The following is a 15,826-nucleotide window of genomic DNA, read 5'->3' as shown; positions in this document are numbered from 1 at the left end:
GGGGAACACTATTCAAATATTCACTATTTAAGATGGAAGAAAATCAAGAGGTGGAGGTAACATGGAAATCGAGGGAATACTGTTTCAAGGTTCAATAGGTACAGTGTTTTGGGAAGATCTAGTGAAACATGCCCAGAGAGTCATGTTGCTTGGTATCCTGTTGCCCTCCACTATCCAGTCACTCTACAACTGAAAGCTGCCTTTCAGTTGTCCAGACTGTAGTGTGTCCAGCCCCAAGTCCCATACTTGCTATTCCCACTGCTGAACCCTATCTCCACCTGTTTTGGCTGGTGGGGGCCACCTCATCCTTCAGGTCTCACTTTGGAGCCCCACAGGGCAAGCTTCATGTCCATCTTAGACAAGTGTATATCTTGTGCCTCTCCCTGTGCTTAGCACATGGTAGATTCTTGAAAAATGTATATTGAACAAATATACATACTTTTAAGTAAATGACACTGTTCAGAGCATGTTACTCAACAAATTTCTTTTTTGTTATTACCATAAATTGCAATTTTTTCTTGTTAACAATTAAATCAAACAGCTTACCTCCTGGTACAGATTTACCTAGCAATATTCGAAGTGCTGCTCTAATCGTCCTCGGAAAATGGACTCTGAAATTGGGCATTTCATTGTTAATTTCTCATCACATCACTAAGATGTAGCTCAAAGTTAATTTTTACTCCTATAGTTTGTCTATACCAATGTAACTTAGAGTAAATTACAGATGCTAAAACACTGAGTTTAAAAGTGTATATTATTTCACGTTTATATGGTGTTTACTGTGTTCCAGTTACTGTTTTAAGCATTTTACCAATATTAACTCATTTCATCCTCATAACAATGTAATGATGTAGTTATACTATCACCTCCATCTAATGGAGGAGGAAACTGGGGCACAGAAAGGTTAAACTACTTGTCTGAAGTCACACAGTTGGTAAAAATTGAAGTTGGGATTCAAATTGGGCAAAGTAATTCTAGATGGACTCTGTGCTATAGGTTGCCTCTCAACATACTTTAAATCTGTCCTTACATGGGCAGTTGCCTTGTTCATATAACTTTTTTCTGCAGCATGTGATGAAGAGACAAGCCTACAGATTTCTCCAGTGGTCCTTATCTACCAATTCCACGTCTGTACCCAGCTGCCACAACACGGCTCACATGGTTCTGGAAGAACATACAAGAATGTACACGTGCGAGGCAGCCTAAGTCAGATTTTGAAAGGTGTTAACATAACCTGATTGAGCCCAAATTGGAGTCACTCATGCTGAGCCTCATGTCAGCAAACCAGATCTTTTTTTTTTATTCGTTTATTTGTTTATTTACAGCATAACAGTGTTCATTGTTTTGGCATCACACCCAGTGCTCCATGCAGTATGTGCCCTCCCTATTACCCACCACCTGGTTCCTCAACCTCCCCCCCCCCCCCGCGCCCTTCAAAACCCTCTGGTTGTTTTTCAGAGTCCATAGTCTCTCATGGTTCATCTCCCTTTCCAGTTTCCCTCAACTCCCTCTCCTCTCCATCTCCCCATGTCCTCCATGTTATTTGTTATGCTACACAAATAAGTGAGACCATATGATACTTGACTCTCTCTGCTTGACTTATTTCGCTCAGCATAATTTCTTCCAGTCCCATCCATGTTGCTACAAAAGTTGGGTATTCATCCTTTCTGATGGAGGCATAATACTCCATTGTGTATATGTACCACATCTTCCTTATCCATTCATTCGTTGAAGGGCATCTTGGTTCTTTCCACAGTTTGGCGACCGTAGCCATTGCTGCAATAAACATTGGGGTACAGATGGCCCTTCTTTTCACGACATCTGTATCTTTGGGGTAAATACCCAGCAGTGCAATTGCAGGGTCATAGGGAAGCTCTATTCTTAATTTCTTCAGGAGTCTCCATACTGTTCTCCAAAGTGGCTGCACTAACTTGCATTCCCACCAACAGTGTAAGAGGGTTCCCCTTTCTCCACATCCTCTCCAGCACACGTTGTTTCCTGTCTTGCTAATTTTGGCCATTCTAACTGGTGTCAGGTGGTATCTCAATGTTGTTTTAATTTGAATCTCCCTGATGGCTAGTGATGATGAACATTTTTTCATGTGTCTGATAGCCATTTGTATGTCTTCGTTGGAGAAGTGTCTGTTCATATCTTCTGCCCATTTTTCGATATGATTATCTGTTTTGTGTGTGTTGAGTTTGAGAAGTTCTTTATAGATCCTGGATATCAACCTTTTGTCTGTACTGTCATTTGCAAATATCTTCTCCCATTCCGTGGGTTGCCTTTTTGTTTTGTTGACTGTTTCCTTTGCTGTGCAGAAACTTTTGATCTTGATGAAGTCCCAAAAGTTCATTTTTGCTTTTGTTTCCTTGGCCTTTGGAGCCATATCTTGAAAGAAGTTGCTGTGACTGATATCGAAGAGGTTACTGCCTATGTTCTCCTCTAGGATTCTGATAGATTCCTGTCTCACGTTGAGGTCTTTTATCCATTTCGAGTTTATCTTTGTGTACGGTGTAAGAGAATGGTCAAGTTTCATTCTTCTACATATCGCTGTCCAGTTTTCCCAGCACCATTTATTGAAGAGACTGTCTTTTTTCCATTGAATATTTTTTCCTGTTTTGTCGAAGATTATTTCACCATAGAGTTGAGGGTCCATATCTGGGCTCTCCACTCTATTCCACTGGTCTATGTGTCTGTTTTTATGCCAGTACAACGCCGTCTTGGTGATCACAGCTTTGTAGTAAAGCTTGAAATCAGGTAACGTGATGCCACCAGTTTTGTTTTTGTTTTTCAACATTTCCTTAGCAATTCGGGGTCTCTTCTGATTCCATACAAATTTTAGGATTATTTGCTCCAGCTCTTTGAAAAATACTGGTGGAATTTTGATCGGAATGGCACTAAAAGTATAGATTGCTCTAGGCAGTATAGACATTTTAACAATGTTTATTCTTCCAATCCAAGAGCATGGAACAGTCTTCCATCTTTTTGTGTCTTCTTCAATTTCTTTCATGAGTGTTCTGTAGTTCCTCGAGTACAGGTCCTTTACCTCTTTGGTTAGGTTTATTCCCAGGTATCTTATGGTTCTTGGTGCTATAGTAAATGGAATCGATTCTCTAATTTCCCTTTCTGTATTTTCATTGTTAGTGTATAAGAAAGCCACTGATTTCTGTACATTGACTTTGTATCCTGCCACGTTACTGAATTGCTGTATGAGTTCTAGTAGTTTGGGGGTGGAGTCTTTGGGGTTTTCCATATAAAGAATCATGTCATCTGCAAAGAGAGAGAGAGCAAACCAGATCTTTTAACTAAATTTCTATGCTCAGCTCTCCCAGGAAAGGAAGGGCCATGTCAACCAATCAGTGCTTGCCTGCTCAGCACAGGCTACCTGACCCAGCTCCAAGGCTTCCCTTTGCTAGAAGGAAGGTAGCCTTGCAATAACCAATCTGCTTTTAGCCAGTATAACTTCTTGTACCTGCTCACTTTGGTCTATAAACCCTCTCAAATTGTACAACTATTTGGGGCTTCTTTTTATTTGCTAGCTTGAATGCAGCCAGATTCATGAATCTTTGCATAGTTAGTAAGATCCTTAAAATTTATTCAGTTGAATTTTTTTTTTAACAAATATAAATGTTCTCTAAATTCTCCATAACCTGAAAGGAAATAATTCAGCCAAAACAAACCAACCAATCAACCAAAAAAACAAGAAAATCCATCATTTATATTTCTAATTTACATTACTAATTAGAACCCTTAATTTGAGTTCCAGTAACTTTTTATTCTCCATAAAATTGCATGGATCCAGATGCTTTATATTTGCATATATTAACTTTAAAAACGAAATTGTCAGTTATCTTACCAGCAAAAATGGGTTTATTTGGGAATAGCAGAGAATTTTGATTCAGGACATACAAGCTATGCCAAAACCTTAGGCAAGTTCAGAGAACAAAGGATAGGAATGTTCTTTTATTTATTTATTTTTAAGATTTTTAAGATTTTATTTTTAAGATTTTATTTATTTTTAAGATTTTTTTATTTTAAGATATTGGTATAGACAGAGATCACAAGTAGGCAGAGAGGCAGGCAGAGAGAGAGGGGGAAGCAGGCTCCCTTCTGAGCAGAGAGCCCAATGCGGGCCCAGGACCCTGGGATCATGACCTGAGCGGAAGACAGAGGCTTTAACCCACTGAGCCACCCAGGAGCCCTGAGGAATGTTCTTTTATATAGTGAAGTGGGGGGTATGGTAGAGGCTATTATAAACAAAAATCCCATTGGAGTAAATTGGGAGTTCAAAGTATAGTGGCTTCTCATTGGCTGAGTTATGACAGTCTGTGGTTGGCCTTGTGCTGGGTAGGAGAAAATCTTTCTTCCTACTGGAGTTGTAAAGTATAGACTTCTTCCTATTGAGAATGCAAAGGCTGCAGCCAGTGGTTTGGTGTGAGAGCTCCACCTTCTGGCCTCTGACTCCATTTTGAATTATGTTTCCTTTATTCAGTTCCACACATAACGAAAACTCATTACAGTAATTATTTTTCCACAAAAAAGGAACCATCTTACCCTGTAGGCCCACATCCTAGATGGTGTTTTTAAAAAGGTTTATGATGATAAATTATTGAATAGGACAGGAAATAGAGTTAACTGCTGTATTGCTTTTGGAACTGCTTAGAAAATGGTCTCAACCATCACAATTTGGTACAAGGTGTTTGAAAACTTAGCTCCGGACAGCAAAAATGATACAAAATAACAGTCTACTTTCAAAAAATGCAATGTCTAATCTCTACCAGGTATTTTATTTTATTCATATAGTATTTTATGATTTACAAAGTGCTTTACTTCATAACGCATTGACGTAAGAACAGGACTATGGGTCATGCAGGAAGAACATTCTCATCTCCCTAAATACACACATAACAAAACTGAGATGGGGCAGACAGAATGATCTGCCAATAGTTTCTTGACTGGCCTATGGTGGAGCTGTCCTTAGAAGCCACCTTTCTAACTCCAGCTGTTCCAAACATCCCATGACTGCTAGCAGAGCGACAGGTCCTGGCACTGTAGCAACTAACAAATGCCTTGTGGGGTTAGAAGTACAGGTGCCCCCATCAATTTTTAGCACCAGGTCGTGAAGAGACTCCCTCCTCCCACTAGAAGTTTCCAGGACAGCTTCTAGCTCAAAATGCAGATATATAAGGGGAAAGTCATCAGTAAGTGCCTTGGTTGCCTGTGACCCAAGGACAGATCTTACTCTCCATATTCAGTTAGACCAGTGGGTCTCAACCTTGGCTGCACATTAATTCATGATTAAAAATCCTGAAGCCCAAAGCATACTCCAGACCAAATGCATCAGTTCTGGGGTTGAAGTCTAGGTATCAGCTTTAAGACTCTCCAGGTGATTCTGATATATATAGCAAAGGTCAAGATCCAGAAAATTAGAGAAATATGGTAAATCTCATCTGATCTAAATTATCAGCTCTTTACTAAATGGATCAATTCTTGATTTGAACATAACGAAAATGCACTGATGATCTGATTAGTCTACAAATTTTTTATTTATTATCATTTTTAAAATAAATCTTAACTTAGAGAGCAATCCTGCTCAGCATTGTACTTTGCTAAATTATCTAATTTAAACCTCTCCTGAGGTAGGTATTCTCTCCAATTCACAGGCAAGGAAGCTGGGGCACGTGGAGCTTAGTAACAATATGCAAGATTACACAGCTGCTAAGTGTATTGGGATTTAAACCCAAGTACCCTTGACTCCAACACTCAACACACAACTTCTGAGCAGCCCTGCCTGCATATAATTATTGATTTTATGGGCTGGTTCTGTGCTTGGTTGTTGGCATTCGTTTGTGCCTTATGCCCCTCAAAATCAGCGCTGGCAACGGAGACTGGTTCAGATCTTCCTCCTCTCTGCTCTTATAGCATCTTGCGATTCTCTCCAGCAGGAAGGCTCCTTGAGGAAGATGCCGCGTTCTGTTCTATATCATTCTATCTTCCATGACCGGAACAATGCTGACATAGTAGGGCTCACACACTACCTATTGTTTGAATGAATGACACTCTAAGCCACGTGGACTACATACATTTGACTAGTTTACATGGTCATATTCCCAATACATTTATAAATACATGCTTTGAGGAACCAATACTATGGTGTTCAGCTGTAAGTCAAATGGAAGTTTATCAAAATCAACTAGAAGTTCCTCGTAGGTAGCATGAGTAAGTTTTCCAGGAGATTCTTAAAACATAAAACAGTTCCATATAATACTGTAGACATTTGAGCTGAAAGGTACCTTAGAGAAAAATGAAATGGCCCCAGTGTTACCTCATTTGAAATTCAGAAATTGGATCCTTCCATTCTTCCCTCTTCCTTCTTTTCAAAAAACACGTTGGCACACCATGGAGTGAAAGAGGAAACAAAACAATGCTTGTGTTCAGTGGTCTGGAGTGCAATTCTCAGGGGCTCCAGCAAACTTGAAAAAGGCAAAAAGATGTAGTTACAGATCTTCAGAAAATCTATAAAGTCTACAACATTTATTTTTAGAATGCATTTAATTAGAGTAAACTTCTCCCAAAACTCAAAGTACCAATTCCAAACAAAATCGCTGTCGCCCCACTGAGCCTAGTAACAACAAAAAGGTCAGTCTTCCTCTTGACTTGCCCCCTCTCCCATCTTCTTTTGGGCTTACACTGGCCCTGGAACCTTCAATCCCAGTGCTGTCTTTACTTCCCTTGGCCATATGGTGTCACTGTTGAAGACCAGTTGGTTCACGTTCAACTTCTTCCTCTGCTGAGAGAAGCCCTAAGCATGACCAGGTCTGAAGGGGCCACAAGGGCTCTCCATGGGCAGTGCCTGCCTCCACCACGGGGCTCTGTCAAAGGCCCCTGTGTGGCTTTCCTTTCAAACTAGCTTTCTTAATCTCTACACTCACAGCTGGCTCCTGAAGCTCTGAGTCGAAATGGGTTCCACTGTTTACAGAATTCTCTCCATCGTTTCTCTCCAGTGATCCCCAAGAGGTGGGGAGGCAGCATTATTTCCACCACCCATCCCCCACCCCACTCAACTCCCCAAACCTAAAGGGCCTCTCTATATCATCTTCCCCTGGACAACCTAGGCTACTCACCCCTTACTTACTTGTCTTCTATGGTTTAAATTGGTTTGTATCCTTTTAAGGGAAAACTCCCCCCAAGAAGTCCACAAAGCTATCGCCTACCCTGGCCCATAAGGAAAAGTAACTCGCACTTCTCTCACTAAAGAAGTGAAGAGAGGGTGCCTGCGTGACTCGGTGGGTTAGGCCACTGACCATGGACTCAGGTCATGACCTCAGGGTGGTGGGATCATGCTTTGACCCCATTGGGTTCCTCACTAAGCCTGAGGTCCACTTGAGATTCTCTGCTCCTTTCCATACCCACAGATGCTCTGTCTTTATCTGTCTCAAATAATAAGATCAATAAATAAAATCTCTAAAAGAAGTAAAGAGATACAAGAGAAGATTAACTCACAAGGCTAAGATAAAATAAGACCAAATATATTATCATTCTATCATTTGTATCGTTCAGTGAAGTTACAGGTGTGTATTATAATACCTTTGTGATATATCCAACCCCCTCAGAGGTGTTTTATCCTTTCAATTCTCCCCTCTTTCAGCCCTGTGCATGTTTTTACCATAATCTGCTTACATATGCTTTGGTCTAATGTCATGTCCATTGAGAAGGGAGTGAACTTAATCAAGTCAGGGGCAGAGCTGGGACTCAGGGCCCCAACTCCCAGCCCAGCTGTCTTTCTGCAACACTACCCTGACCCTCCATTTCTGGGAAGACTACCAGGCTGGGAAGGCCAAGGAATAACCTAGCAGCTAGATAGGAGATAGGACTGAGTCAAAGTGAATGGTCAAGGGAGATGCGTCAATATTTGCCCCCACCACTGAACACAGGTCTTTCTCCAAGAACTGCTGGATTCAAGCTTCAGCTGGTCTTTAGAGGCACCTCACTCTGCTCTCTACTTTCCATGTCCCTCTCTCCATGGTGGGTGCAAAGTACCCCAGTGTGGGTTTCCCATAAAATCTACTTATGAAGAAGTCAGTATCCATCTTATCAGGTCATATCATCCCCAGGCATGGTTGGATCAGCCAGGAAACACGTAGGTCTAGGCTCAAGAGATAGGAATCCTTGCTTATCAACCAAAGGAACATATAGGAATGCAACCCCACAAGCTTACAAGTAGTTAATCAGCACTACCCTAAAGATATAATCACTAGATATACATAATGAAATTTCTAATGTATAGAAGAAAGATATTTTTCAGATTCCAAGTTTCTTCTCATAGAATAGACCTCCAGGGTACCAGATGTTAAGTAACACCACTAGCATGACCTCATAGGCCTCCAATCAACAGTGTCCACCTTCTCAGGAGATCCCTGGCACCATTTCCTCCTGAGCCTCTGACTAACAGCACCCACTTTCTCAGGGGGCCCCTCTCCAAATTTTGCCCTTAAAAACCCCCACTTGCCAGTCTTTGGGGAGTTCAGGACTTTTGAGCATTAACTCCCCATTCTTCTGAGTGATGCCATACCAATAAATAGCCTATCTTTCTTCATTGCAAAAACTCTGTGTCAGTTGTTTATTGGCTTGCTACAGATGGGGTGGACTACCTTTCCTTTGGTTTGGTTAGAATAGCAACCACGTATTATTGTTCTGGCCACCTGGAATCCCTTTTTTCTTTCTTTTCTTTCCTCTAGCATTCTGTGCATTCTTGGCGTGTTTGGCCCATCCCAGCCATCCCTAACTACCTACTGGTGTAAACACATGGCCTATGCCCAGACAGTCAAAATATCCCAACTTGGAGGCCATAGCACATCGGTCTTGTGACCCAAGAAAGGCAATTGGGGCGCATGCCTGGATTTTATTTATGGACATTGGGATAAACGAGCTCTCATTCCTCTGGTTCACTAATCTAAGATGATAAATCATTTGATTAAGGAATTATTTCTCTCAATGTATTGTGCTCATGCACGGCCATATGGAAGAAACTCATCTGCAATGAAAGAAATGAAGCCAACACACTAGGGGGTGCAGAGGAATGGGAGAGAAAGTGAGAGTAAGAGAACAAAGTGTATAGACAACACTGTTTGAGGCCTGGAGCCCCTCGAACTCATTGACATCAGTGTTGAGTTTCTGTCACATCTAACTAAGAAAGATCTTTCTGATATATTGACTGTCTTGGATCATTTTTTTTTTCTGTGTGGTATGATAAGAAGTATATTTGGTGATTGTCCCTAATTCCACGCAGAGGGCTCCTAAAACCCTTGGAATTTTCTGAGGGATGGGAGTGACTTCTGTTATTTATAATGAACCTCTTTCCACCACACCTGAGTTTATTATGGTAATGAGGTGACTTACGATGAGGCCTCTACATAGCATCAGGATGGGGCTGGTCACCAAAAAGACCAAGTGATTAGAGGTTGGGAACTTTTATTTTTTATTTTGATTTTTTTAAAGATTTTATTTATTTATTTGACAGACAGAGGTTACAAGTAGGCAAGAGAGGCAGGCAGGGAGAGAGAGGAGGAAGCAGGCTCTCTGAGGAGCAGAGAGCCTGATGTGGGGCTCGATCCCAGGACCCTGGGATCATGACCTGAGCCGAAAGCAGAGGCTTTAGCCCACTGAGCCACCCAGGCGCCCCGAGGATGGGAACTTTTAGTCCCACTCACTGATCTTCAGGAAGTAGAAAGGGAGCTAGAGATTAAACTTCATAGAAACTCTTGAACAACAGACTTGGTGAGCCTCCAGGTTGGTGAACATCAAGATGCTACGAGGCTGGTGTGCCCAGAGAGCACATGGAAGTTTTGTGTATACTCCCTATACCTTGCCCTATGTATCTCCCCCCGCTATCTTTCCTGAGTTATATCTTAATAACAAACTGACAAACGTAAGTGTTTTCCTGAGTCCTATGAGCCATTCTAGCAAATTAGCCTATGAGGGAGGGGAGGTTATGAGAACCCGTGAAGTCTGAGAAACCAGGAGTTGAGACTAGTGTCTGAAGTGAGGGCAGTCTTATGGGACTGAACTTTAAATCTATGGAATCTGACACTAACACCAGGTAATTAGTATCAAAATTAAATTGAATTGTTGGACACCTATTGGGTGTGCAGAGTATTGGAAAATTGGTTGCTGGTGTTGGAAAACACCCTATACTTTGTCACAATATACGAATGCTGGGTTGCATTTGTTTGAAACTCTACTTTTATAAAAAGAATAGCACCACCACTGTGTGCTGGGGGCAGGGGTGTGAATGTGTCAAATCCCCAGCCATCATATTTGCATTGTCTGCCTTCCTAAAACACACACTGGACACATAGTGAACCTTCTCACACTCCTTTAAATGGGTAACAATCCTATGCCCGAAGTCCTCCACATGCCCCTTCCTACAGAACCCACAACTTTCTCCCTTTTCTCCAAAAGTAACCACTATCCTGACTTTACAGCGGTCACTTCCTTACTTTTCTTCATAGTTTTATCATCCAAGGGCATCCCTAAACTCTATTATCTAGTTTTGCTTTGTATGTGAAGGGGGGATGGGAGACTATGACTGTTGGAATATGTTGTACAACAAAGGAAAGAATTTTACAATGAACAGTCATCCTCAAACTTCTCAGGGCAGTGGTCCTCAAAGTTGAGTAAGCACCAGAATCACTTGGAGGTTTATTAAAACACAGATGGCTCGCTGGGCTCCACTCTCATGTAGGCTGATTCTGTGGACCTGAAGTGAAGACTGAGAATTTGCATTTCAAGCCAGATCCCAAGTGATGATGCTGGACCAGGACCACACTTTCAGAATGAGACTTAGGGTATGTGAGGATATATCCAGGGCTGCTCTCAATTCATCTTGAATAGCTAAGCTTCTTACTTCCCAAAATACTTTGGAAATCGGGATTTGATGGCTCCAGAATTTTACAATCATTTCTTTATTCTTTTCACTATGCTGGCAGATGACATTTGCTTAGCCAGTTTCCTTGTACCCAAACAAAAGAGCCTAGGTCTAAGCGCCTGTGAGCCCTTGTATTTAGACCATCATCTGGTGCCAAAACACTGCTCTATAAAAGTCAGAAGCCCTAAAGGTGGGTGAGTTCTTCTGGGTAACTGGCCTCTAGAGTTTGGATGCATTTCTTTCAAAAGAGAGATTAGTAGCATCCTAAGATTCTCCATCTTGCACAGAATTCAGAAGGAAAGCTCTCCATCCCCAACCATACAGAATCTTCTCTTCAACATCCTTTTACTCTCATTGCATTTGCCACTCCAGCTAGACTGCCATATGAGCTTTGCGCAGTGGCAGTATCGTAGCCAATGAGGTTTATCCGAGGCGCGATTATTGCTAATAGACTGCTGTATGAATTCAAAGTATGAGTTTTGGTGGTGGTATAAACCTAAAGGAAGACTCAGTCTCTTCCAACAGAATTTATATCCCATAAAAAGAAGAGTGCTACACAAGACAGAAAACTAATGTTTATTTCTGACTTTCTTTTCATCACTCAGTATGTTGGGTGCTATTCGAGTCAGTCTCCAGGATGGCATCCGGTAATCCTTACCCTCCTATCTTGTCCCAGTGTTGGTCTGTGTGACCAGTAGAATATGGCAGAAGAGACAGTAGGTAACTTTCAAGATTAGGCATAAAAGCCTACAGCTTCCATCTTTCCATCTTGGGCCTTCTCTCTCTTTCTTTCTCTCTCTCTCTCTGTCACACACACACACACACACACACACACACACACACACACACACACACATACACACACATCACCAACTCTAGAATCAGCCAGATGCTTGTCCGAAGCCGCTCAAGAGGGAGGGCTACATTGCAGAGACAAGAGCCTCCAGCCAGCAGACCCATGAGTGGTCTTAAAAGTGGATCCTCCATTTCTAGTCAAGCCTCAGACCACGGTGGACTCAGTTCACTTTGTAGCCTCATGAGCAACCCTGACCTAGAACCTGAGTTAAACTGCTCCTGAATTCCTGGCTGCAGAAACTCTGAGGGGGGGGGGGGGGGAGAAAAAGGTTTATTGCTTTAAGCTGCTAAGTTTTGGGGTAATCTATTATGCAGTGTTAAATAATAAACACAGGTGCCTTTTCCTAATTTACCCCTATTAACTCTCAAACAACCCCAAGAGACAGTTACTGCTGTATTTCACTGAATCGAAGATATTCGAAGACATCCCTTGCAAGGTGTTCTATGAACCATTAAGAAATGAAATAAATGCTGCTTAATGTTGCATTTATGAAACAAATGCTATGTGACATGCCTTCAGTTGTAAGATGCACTCCAATTTCCATGTGCTACAATGTGATAAAAGCGGGCACCTCAGAACTGATGGAATGTGTTACCTGCATTTTGCAGCAAAGATTTCTGTTCACACCCAGGAGAAATGAAAGCTTGCTTTTTCATCCCCATTCTTCAGCTCCGTGTGCAGTAACCACTTAATATGTTTTGAATAGAGAGGTCAACGGTCCGAATGGACATAATCTGACCTTTCGGGCCACGCTGGACTCAGCATGGATCTTGTTTTTCAATGTAGATCAATAAGGGAAAATTTTAAAGATGTAAATTCTCCTAATTCTCCTTTCAGCCAAAGGAAGGCTCCCCTCTCAGCGCTGGCCTCTACATTGCCTCTTTAACTAAAGTGCAGATACACTTGTTTGTGGCTCTTTAAAATCAGCCCCAGCTGGCCCCAGGTCCAGAACAGCTGACATCAAGTGTCTGTTCTCGCATACATTATCTGAGCCAGACAGCATCATTCCCACTTGACATAGAAGGGGAGAGAAGCTGAGAGACATTAAGAAACTTGCTTACAATCATAAAACACGAAAGTGACAAATACTGGATGGAGTTCTACCAAGCGGTTCTCACCACCATTCCTCCCACATCAGCAAGCCTTCTCTGAAGCACGGAGTCGGGCCTCGTCTACTGGCCTTAAACGGTATTCACAGCAAAGTGGAAAAGGCAGCCAATGCCTGTAAGAGTTTTCAGTGACTTCTAAAATGCCTTTTTGATGAATAGTCTACTGTCTTTCATCTTGGGAACACCGAGTGTTTCATCAACATTATCTCATTAGTCCTCATAGCAGCAGACTTTTCAAATAAATGAGTTAATGTTTGCAGAAAGTCCTTGAGATCTAAAGACTAGAAGTGCTGTATGAAGGTACAGCATTGTCCTAAAGCCTAAACAGCTGCCAGAGTCTCTTGAGAGTCTGTTGGAGAGCTAGCCTATGAAAATGGTGGACTTTTCAAGTCATGGAGATAGAAGCAGGACTGGAGAGGCAGATCCAGCATAGCCGATCCTGGTTTGGAGATGGAGTAAATCTACAAAGCAGAGATACCTGAGGGGATTTCATTGGCAATCTGGTCAATTATTGATGCCCTCTTGAAGGGCTGAGAAGGATCTTGGGCCATGTCTAGGCTCCTTGGGAGAGAGTTTGGGAATGGTGAGTGATGTCTGCTATGGAAGCAGAACTAGTGAATTTGGAGCATACGTTCCAGAAATTTGCCTTTCTTCCTACAGATCAGTGAGCAACTTTACTATAATCATTTATTAGTTCTAGGAGGGTCCTTTGTTGTTGTTGATTCTTTTGGATTTCCTGCAGAGACAGTCATGTCATCTGTGAACAAAAACAGCTTATTTCTTCTTTCCTGATCTGTATATCTTTTATATCATTTTCTGGTTTTACCACATTAGCTAAGACTTCCAGCATGACGTTGAGAGAAGTGGTGACAAGGGATATCCTTGCTTTGTTCTTGATTTTAGCAGGAAAGACTAGTTAGTCACTTAAGATGTTAGCTAGAGATTTTTGTAGATGTTCTTTATCAAGTTGAGGAAATTCCCTCTATTCCTAGTTTGATAAGGGTTTTTTTTTTCTTTTAATCATGAATGGGTGTTGGATTTTGTCCATCTATTGATATGAGTATGTGATTTTTTTCTTTTTTAGTCTGTTTATGTGGTAGATTACATTAATTGATTTTTTAAATGTTGAACCAGCCTTGCATTCATGAGATTAATCCCACTTAGCTGTGATATATAATTCTTTTTTATACATTGTTGGATTTGATTTGCTAATATATTATTGAGAAAGCTTACATCTATGTTCATGAGAGATATTGGGGTATAGTTACCAAGTGATTTATCAGGCAGCCAGAGTTGAGCTCCTGTTCTAAGGGTCGAAAGAAGAAATAATATGCAAAATTCCTCACATGTTGGGTGGCTACTGAATCCCAGAGCTCTGGATTTGGGTGAGGAAGAGAACAATGAAGCAAGAATTAATGAGAGTGATAATAGCATGGAACTACTATTCTAATCTCTTTAGTCATAGACAAAATAACAGTCATCTGACACAAAACTTTATAGCTTATCATGATTTCATATAGGCTCTAATTTGGCCATCCAAATCCTGATAGGCAGTTGGAGATGACATTAGCATCTCCATTTTACAAATTAGAAAATTGAGGCTCAGAGAGAAAAACTGATTTGCCCAAGTTTAACAGCCATAACCCAAAACTCTGTATTCCTGAGCAAAACCCAGCACCTTTTTTTGTTTAAAGATTTTATTTATTTATTTGACAGACAGAGATCACAAGTAGGCAGAAAGGCAGGCCAAGAGAGAGAGAGAGGAGGAAACAGACTCCCTGCTAAGCAGAAAGCCTGATGTGGGGCTCGATCTCAGGACCCTGGGATCATGACCTGAGCTGAAGGCAGAGGCTTTAACCCACTGAGCCACTCAGGCACCCCAACCCAGCACCCTTTTGGTACGGTTCTTCAACTATTCAGATTTCCGTGGATCTTCAGTCACTCAAATATGCTTATTATTTGATAAAATTTCAGATAAGGATCCAGTTGTCGTTTAATTCCCTGTGGCATTAAAGGGGGAATGACTTCCAAAGCAAAAAGAAAGAATCCTCAAAAAGGCACATAGAACCGCTCACTTCTGGTCTGTGGAAACCATTTAGTTTAGTTTGCTTTACCCTCAGAAGCAGAGGTGATGGGAAAGTAAGAGGTGTGGAGCCAAGAAAAGTGTGGTGCTCAGGGAAGGTCAAAGGAGCCTCTGCAGCCCTACTCATCCTTTCTCTCCACTCTTGGGTGCTGTCCTCACACCCGGCACACCTACAAACCGTCAAACCCTGATGTTACCATCTATATATGGGAGCCCTGAAGATATAAACATGAATACTTCTCTCATTATACAAGATGAGACTCACCGTTGCCTCTAGTGTGACGCCTCCCTGGGCCAAAGAAACGCCTAATTGCTCACAGGGCACCCTGACCCTCTAGCCGGGAGTGCTAGAGCCTGAATCGTCCAACTTGTCTTTGCAGAAACTTGTTACTAACATGTCATTTTGTTTCTGTCTCTTTCCAACCTCAAGCTTTGCCTGCCTCACATCAATGGCATGTCCTTGCTCCCTATACCTCTATACCCATGCCCAAGAGGGCTCATGCACAAAGGCAGAGGGAAGTTGCTTCTCAATCTTTCTACACACACCAGGATCCACGCTCACATACAAGCGCACCCCATGATAAACACACTGGGACTGGAGTTGGTGGGAGAGCTGGCTTGATGCTGAACTATGGAGGGATGAAACGCCTTATAATTAAGGGATGAAATGCCTTATAATGAAATTCTACTCTCTTTCCCACACAGAGAGGTCTCCCACTTGGAGACCAAGACAGCTACAGTAGAAACACTCTTCCCCAAGATTGTAACATTGGCAATCAGGACTCCCCACAAAACCTAGGGAACTGGGGCCCTTGAAGGGCATATAATATTCTCTTAGAGAATCAGAGTAA

General features: G+C 41.8%; 1 pseudogene; it reads left to right on the top strand.

Moving 5' to 3' along the window:
• The first annotated feature begins 11,314 nt into the window (after positions 1 to 11,314).
• LOC123941023 lies at positions 11,315 to 11,425 on the top strand (annotated as a pseudogene).
• The last annotated feature ends 4,401 nt before the right edge of the window (positions 11,426 to 15,826 follow it).

This window comes from Meles meles, chromosome 4 (assembly GCF_922984935.1).
Source record: "Meles meles chromosome 4, mMelMel3.1 paternal haplotype, whole genome shotgun sequence".
Taxonomy (NCBI): Eukaryota; Metazoa; Chordata; class Mammalia; order Carnivora; family Mustelidae; genus Meles; species Meles meles.
The sequence above is the reverse complement of the archived record's forward strand: the minus strand, read 5'-3'. Positions and strand labels throughout refer to the sequence as shown.